Source organism: Pinus tabuliformis, chromosome 1_2 (assembly GCF_031772625.1).
Source record: "Pinus tabuliformis cultivar Carrire ecotype Pingquan chromosome 1_2, CPIR1, whole genome shotgun sequence".
NCBI classification, from domain to species: domain Eukaryota; kingdom Viridiplantae; phylum Streptophyta; class Pinopsida; order Pinales; family Pinaceae; genus Pinus; species Pinus tabuliformis.
Window position 1 is genome coordinate 1,096,594,166 of NC_142298.1, and position 8,099 is coordinate 1,096,602,264.

Below are 8,099 nucleotides of genomic sequence, written 5' to 3' on the forward strand. Positions count from 1 at the left end.
CACGGAGCCCTTCCAACTGTGCCTGTGCTGCGGGAAGGTCCGCAGCACACTGTTTTGTCGTCTGCTGGATTTGTTCTACTCTTTCAGCTAAATACTCACTGTCAGGGGCAAATCCCTGTCGTAAGGCATCCATCACCTTCATCGGTGTGAGCTTCGCTTTGATGTCAGCAGTGATTAGGAAGGCCTCATCAATCCAAGGCTAGACGCGCACTTTAAGTACTGCCTCTTTCTGTCGCGTGACATCCACCTACGCCTTCAATGCCTTCGCCCGCTGTAGCTTCGCGAGCCATTGGGTTAGGACAACTATCTGTGTTGTTCCATGCATAGTGTCATATTGCACTTGAAGCTCCCGCACCTCTATTTCTGAGCGTTATATGGTGGGGTCCTCTTGTAAGGAAGCGAGAACTGTGAATGATTCTTCCGAGATAGTCGTACAGGTCCGCACTGCCTGTCCTATTTCCTCCAGCCCTTTTTGGATAGTGCCAGTCTGCTATTCTCTATCTTCCAGGGGCGTGGATCACTGCGCCTTTAATTGCAGTTCGACAATCTAAAGGTTTAGGTCCAGTTGTATCCTCATTGCTTCCTCCTTTGCCTTGCGGAATCCACTGGCCAATTTGTGAATTCGCACTTCTACTAGTAGATCTGTTGGGACAGCCAATTCCGGGACAGTTTTATAAGCATCGTCCACCGTTTGCACCACTCCTTGAGTCTGCTCAATGAGTTCATCACGCTGCCAGCTAAGCTATTGCATGTTGATTTTTTGTTCGCTTAATACTTGTAGTGCATGACCTTCTCTGGTGCGGAGCTCGGCTATGACCTCATCCTATAACTGGTAAAGGGTTTCTCGCAGAAGGAGAACCAAGTTTAAACCCAACACCTTAATCCTGCCCACCATAGCTTAGTCAACTTCATTTTCTGTTGCTAACGTGCCCTCAGGGAATACGAAAGTGTTGATCATTCGGACACGCAACATTTGTTCTGTTGCTGATGTACCTGCTATGACATATGGGACCATCGTTCCTGTTTGCGGAGTTTGCACCTGTCGGCCCTGTAACTGCATTCGTAGCGTCCCCCACATAGTATTCCACTCCATAATCACCTCTTGGAGTGCGTCCTTAGTGGCATTGCAAACTGCTTTGCCAATGTCACAAAGATCACGTTCTGGAAGCATGACTGGGTCAATGGACATCTTGGATCCCTTAGTCTTCTTTCTGGGAACTGGTTTCTCAGGGACGCGTAGTCGTTTCAACTGTTGTGAGGTGGTTTCCGGATCTGCGTGCTCTTCGTCCAGGTCGATGTCTTCAGCCCCCTGCCCTGTGGACATTTCATGGCCCCCCTTGACCTCTGCTATTGTTATTTCCGCCGTCTGCGTTGCTGTTGCTACATCAGCCATCCTATGTTGTGCGGCTACTTCTGCTGCTGCTTATTCCTGGTGCCTCTTTTCGGCCAGCTGCGCGATGTGCAACTTGGCGTCCTTCTTCCTTTGTTGGCCTATGGCCTTCTCCATTCCTGCCAAGTCCAAGGCACACCACTCCAGAGGCCACATTTCCAATGTTGTGAAGATGGTGTCATCAGTAGCAATAAATGGAAGCTTTGTCCATCCCTTTGCTAGATCCTTCTGCGCCCAGACATAAATGTTGTGCATGTCCGCTTTAAACTCTGCAGAGTGGTGTACACTGTGGGAGACAACCGTGGTCTTCTATTGATCCACATTCAGATGCTTGCCTCCATCAGCACCCAAAAAACCTTGCTCATGTGAATTCGCTTTGCATCCTTCATGGCCCAGAGAGAAGCGTACTTCACAGCCCAGAGCAAAGCGTACTTTGCAACCTCAGGTAGGTCCTCGTCGATAGACAGGAACTCACTCTCTCCTGGTAGCTCACCTGCTACCAACAAGATGGATAAGAGCAACCATGCGTAGTGGAAGGTATTACCTTGCTCTTGGGCCTCCTTGCAGTTTATCAAAAATTCCTCACAGAGGAACTCAGCCCAGTTGAACTGGACGACCTCCACACACTGTTCAGCCAGCGCAACCACAGGTAGTGGAAGTTGACCTTCCCAGTACTTCGGCATTAATTTTCCAGCCAGGAGCTGGGTGGCTACGTTCACGCCTTTGTCCTTGATGTTTGCAATTGCATAGCCACGCTTCTTCCTTTCCAGGTTATATTTGGTTTTCATGGCTTCTGCAAGAGCCAAATCGCTGCTTTTACCAGCTATTTCCCTAGGGTCCCTTCCCTTATAGGGAAGCTGAGAAATATTGTGAATGAGTTCCACCATGATGGGAATAGGCTCCTCCAGCTATAGATACCCATCATGCACCAGGCACAACAACTACCTGATGACAAAAATGGTGATGGGCGCACGACGAAAGTGTGGTATCCATCGTAGATGAAGTGACCCAGCCTTCTCCACATCGTTCAACCATTTTCGTGGCTTCAACATGATCACTAGCCCCTCCAACTTCTGTCTCATCAAGCTTTCCATCTCTAAGTGCAGGAATTTCTCGCTGTTTGCGAGGTCCCAATGTTCGAATTTCAGAGTAGGCACCCAGCCGAGGGGTGGACCTTCAAATGTAATGTTGTCAGGGAGGAGCGGGGTCTGGAGCGTACTCTTCGTGGCCTCCAGGACTTTGCCGCCTTAACTTTCCCTTTCCGGGAAGGGACATACATGGGTTACCTTTTTGTGGAAGGCATTAGTAGGACATCCTCCTATACATCGTCTTGCACCTCTATTTGATCATTTATAGCCTATAAGTCCTCCTCCTCTTCATCTGATTCAATGGCGATGACTTTTCCTTTCTCTTCCATTGGCAACTTGCCAAACCATGGGTTTCTTGGGGATACGCAGACTGGTCCCAGAGTCTGCCTATCTTTCTTCGGCTGCTGCGTCCGTGGCGATTTTGGAACTTTTGGTGCCACTGCCACCTCTCCAGGCTCCTCATGCACCATATGGGGCTCTGTGACCTCACTAGTGGTATCTTTGGCGAATTGTACTCCTAGTCTGGTAGCAGTCATCGTGTCTACACTCAAAGGTGGTAAGAGCATTCGGCGCTCAATGCTATGTAATTGCTCAATTGTCAAACAACCAAGTGTTGTCTCATGGCTAGCCCTGGGGGTTTTATAGCATCTTTTGAATTTGAATTTGACCGTTCCCCCCACTTCTGAGTCATTAATGCCTTCTTGGCAGCAGATCATCCCAAATCTAGCTGTTAATTCATGTCTTAATTGCCCACCACCCACTCCTTTGTCTTAAATTGGACATCTTGTCATGAATAGTGACACCAACAATCACCTCCCAACCTACCTGCGCGGTAGCGTAGCCCCTTATGCGCGGGCGCGACCCCTGTGACATATTGATCCTGCGTGCAACATCCTTATCATGTTGTCCCCGCACAGACTTTTTATTGTCCCGCGTTGTCTTTCAACTGCTTGGAGCGCTGAGACTGTGCTTCCGACGGCTAGTTAGGTGGCTGCACCACCTATGCGAGACTGCAATTCACCTTCCAGCCTAGTCCATGGGCACTCCTCCATTACCCTCATGACAGTCAATGCAATGCTTTCTTCCTTATGCGTTGCGCTCCCCTAGTTACTTTGTTTGGTAAGGTGCGGTTGCAGCCATGGTAGCAAAGTCACAAATTCTCAGTGATAATCTTCTAATGCAAGAATTCGATTATTCGTATCTTGTCTTGTCATTCTTAGTCTATCGACAAGAAATGCTTGCGCGATTTTCTTTTCCAATTTTTTGATCTCAGCGTCCACTAACATGCTTCTCTTCCTCAATCGTAGCCGATATTCTTTGAGTTCCTGAAGTCAAAGGTTCCCTCGCCGAATGGCTTCTTGAGTTCGCATATGTTCATTCTTGCATAGCTACATAATCCCTTCATCCTGATCCTCACGTACTATCCCAACTGTGGGAGCTATTGTGTGATGATTTCTTTGCTCCAAAACTATGGTCTCGTCTCTGCTCTTCAGCTTTGGAATCATCTTCGTGCTCAGGTTTTTGCACATGGCCCTATAGGCCCATCGAACTGCTGGCACGCGCAAGTCCCAATCATTTTGTTGTGCTTGGTGAACCGTCTTCAGATCTCCACAGACCTTATTGAATGCTTCCACATGGAACGGTTATGATGCACGTCTCCTTTCCTGCTACTGCATCTTGTTCCTATTTTTGATGCTGAGTTTTTGGTGTACTTGTGTGGGCTGTACAGCACAGGTCTGTACCCATCGAGACAGGTGGGCGAGCAAGTTTCTCGATCCTTGCTGACCAACTTTTGTTTGAAGCTGGGGGCATCCAAATCATAGGTGCATCATCCTTATACACCCATGCTAGCCCTCAAAATTTCCTTGATGTGTACCCCACCATTGTGTGAGTGTTGTGCACAGTGCCCACTTCAACACATCGAACCGTTACTGTTTTGGCACTGCGCTTTCAAATTTTCTCAGAAATTCATCCACCGTTGTCAATCCATCATATGTCAGCAACTGTCTTACCTCTGTTGTCACGCAACCCAATGATATAACCATCATGTTTCAATTCAACATTGTCAAGTCGCGCAACTGATTCTGCCATTGTTCTACCTCTTCGTCTGAATCCAAAGTACAGGACCTTGCGCACTCCCACGAGAGTCTCCCATCTGCAGTTGGATTCACCCAATCCTGGTCTCACGGGGTTACCTTGTAAATACAATCCAGATCATCGTCGCTATCATCGTCATGCACAGGTTCCGTGTAGCGCGCTCTTTCGGCTGGGTCTAGAGGGACTACTACGCGTAGTGATTTTTTCTCGAAAATCATCTTACACTTCTTCAGGTTGATGACTCTGTTCATATCAGTGGCCCAGTCTATTCCTAACAGCACGCGATAGGGATTGTTGTCATTGACAATCTATATTACCTCAAAATCCACCTGAGCACTCGCGCCTTCAATATCAACTGTTACTCCTTGATACATAGCCATGGGAAGAATCTTCTATTGGTTTTCCATTCGTAACTGAATAGGGGGCCATTGTAACATGGGCCTGCCCATGTTTTCCAATGTTTGCTTCGGTAATACATTCGCATTCGAACTCAGATATAGGATTACCTGATCCATTTCATACTCACCAATCTGTGCAGTCAACCTCATTTCCCTTCGGATGAATAATGCATGCTTCCCCAATTTCCGGACTACGCGCGGTTCTCCTGACCTGCCACACCTGGTGATAAACTCATGTAGTCCTTTAACTGCCTTGCTGTCGCGCAGCAGTTTCATGTATGTCTCAAGAAAGGTAGTGAGCATTGAGGGATCCATTCCTGGCTCTGGTTGATCCTTACTACCTGAAGTGGAGGCCTCCGTTAAGCTCTTCTTAGCTTCCATGAATGTCTCCTTTGCGTGTTCTAAGTCAAGCTCAGGGTCCTTCGTAGGAGCCTTGCGAACCCACGCACCTTCCTCTGGTGGCTTCTCCATATCCTCCCCCGTTGTTGTACCGCTTCTGAGCATCATGTTTACATTCAGGTCCTCTTCGCGCGGCTTAGACCTCATCATTTGTATATTCTTAGTCGGAGGAGGCTGGAATACCCATTTTTCATGCATCCTTGTGATTAATGTAGGACATTCGATTGTTTCATGATCAAACTGAGCACAATACGAAGAGGATATCCTCGTCGGGTTGGTACAATCGCGGGCATAGTGCCCTAGTCCTCCGCAATTGTAACAAATTAATTATTCGCGACCCCTTCCTGGTGCTATTCCTCCTCGTTGCCGACCTTGCCCCTAAAATCCAGTGTGCACCATCCCTGCATCTGGGCCGAGGGCTCACCTTTCAGTCTGCATCCTATAGGCAGGGGTCCGATCCATCATTAGCTCGTAACTGTGGCAAGTGGACTCATTGTGGCCTGCCAACTTGTAGAAATTACAAAACAATTGCTGGGGTGTTTGTGTATACTTCTACAACAGATGACAATCCATGGTGTGTTTCCCTCCTATTTGACAAATCGTCCACCATAAAGTGGGTGCTGCACTCGGCCCTGCCTATGCCACCAGTGTCAATGGCATTTTCCCTCCTCTTGCCAAGTAGTTCGTGAACACTAGACAATGATCCTTGTCATGGCCTTGGCCTTTGCATTCTATGCACCATACCTCCTCATGTGCCTCCGGCCGCGATGCCCTGTCCTGCTTCAAACTTTGCATTTCCATGCATAGATTTTGTAGCCACGCATGGATTTGTTGAACTCCCAACCCAGGGTCTTGTATTGGGGTCTCATGTAATCTCATTTCTTTTTCCAATGCTTCGGCCTGGGTGGAAATTTTCTGTTGTGACAGCACCATCCTCAAGTGCAATGTTAGAGAGGCTACAAACCATGCACGATGCTGTCCATTTGTCAACGTCATATTGGCTTCGCGGATCGTACTCTTTAGCCGTTGATCCAGATCCCAGGGAGTCTTGCCCAGGGGCATTGTGATTTCTTTAAACTTGATGATTGATTGTGTTTCTAACTTTGGCCTGCTAAATTCCCTGCTCAGCGCAGTCTAGATCTCTGTTATCTCTCTATTTCGGTGGTCGTCAGAGTGCTTGATATACCATGTTAATGCACGATCCTGCAGTGCGCTCACTAATGTAGCCTTCTTAATATTGTCCTTTGTGATACCTTGTGCTTCTCATACCGCTCTTACCATGAACCAGAATTGGTCCAGATCTTCATTCTGTACCCCTCTGAATACTGGTGGTTTAATCACGCTTGCCATACTGAATCGTGGAGGTGGTAGAGGTGGAGTGGGTGGGGATGGAGGTGAAGTGGGTGGCAGTGTGGGTGGAGGTGGTAACCGCGAAATGCGATGTCTTATTAAACTGATCGTGCTTCTTGGAGAGAGCTTAGCGAACTCTTCCTCACTCTCTCATGAGCGTGAAATTAAGGGACTGTTTTCTAATTCTTTGCTACTTTTGTAGATATTTCCGCTCTGCGTAGTCCCAAACATTAATGTATTCACATGACCCCTTTTTCATACAATAGCATCATAATCCAAGTACTCAAAGATTTAATATACTTACCTCGCGGTCCTTTGAGAAAGCGTCATTCTGCCTCGTTGTAGCTCACGGTCATGTCTACCACAAATTCAGTGATAAATCCCCCTATTATCTGGTCGAGCCAATGGTCCACAGCTCGTGCGATCTTGTCCTCTGATGCTTCTAGTCTGCGCACTAATCCCCGAGTCCACACTACTGGTTTGTTGAGCCTACACCTTCCCTGGCTGTCGGCTAACCTTGCAATCCACTCATATAGCTCCGAGGAAAGGATGCAAGGAAAATATCATGGCTTTCCGTGTACACGTAATGCTCCAACCACTTTTCCTTAGATACTTGTGGAGTTCTATTTTCTTGTGTCGTGAACTTTTGAATCTTCTTGTCCAACCACTCTTCAATTTCCTTCTTTGTTGGGTTCTAGTGGCGCGATATCAGAGATCCCTTATGCAGATCCTGGTCCCAGTAATGGAACCATTTGTTGGCTTAGTGGTGGCTAACCCAGGTTCAAAAGTGATTTAGCCAAGCAAATCCTGGTACTACTGGCCCTTTTGGTAACAGTCTGCAGAGCGCGAGCTGAGGTCTCACCCAAAGTAGTATGGGAGGGTGCTAGAACTAGGTTTTCGCACCCTGGGGATGTCTGATATGAGGTGATTGGTATGCGATCCGACCTTCGCACTTATTGCATTACGCGCACCAGCAGGAACCCCGTGCCCTGTGAGACTGTCTTCGCGCAGTTCTAGCCGCAATGTAACTCGTGTTATTTACCCAAGTCTTCCTTAATTAGGCTCTGTTAGCTAATTACTTAGATTATGTTCATATACAAGCATTCATACAAGTATTTATCAATGGCGCGCAGTAAATAACATAGTAAAACTAATGCATAACATCAAAATACGGATTGAAGAACAGATGCATAGACTAATGTCTCTTTATTGAATTTCAATCCCAATTACAGACCTGACTTCACCCTACGCACTCAGCTGTAGGGGTCCGTGCACTCAGCTGCAGGCTCTACTAGGCCTCTGCGCACTTATCTGTAGAGCCTCCTACTACTACTATGACCCAGTACACTTCAGATCCAACTCTATGGTCTAACCATG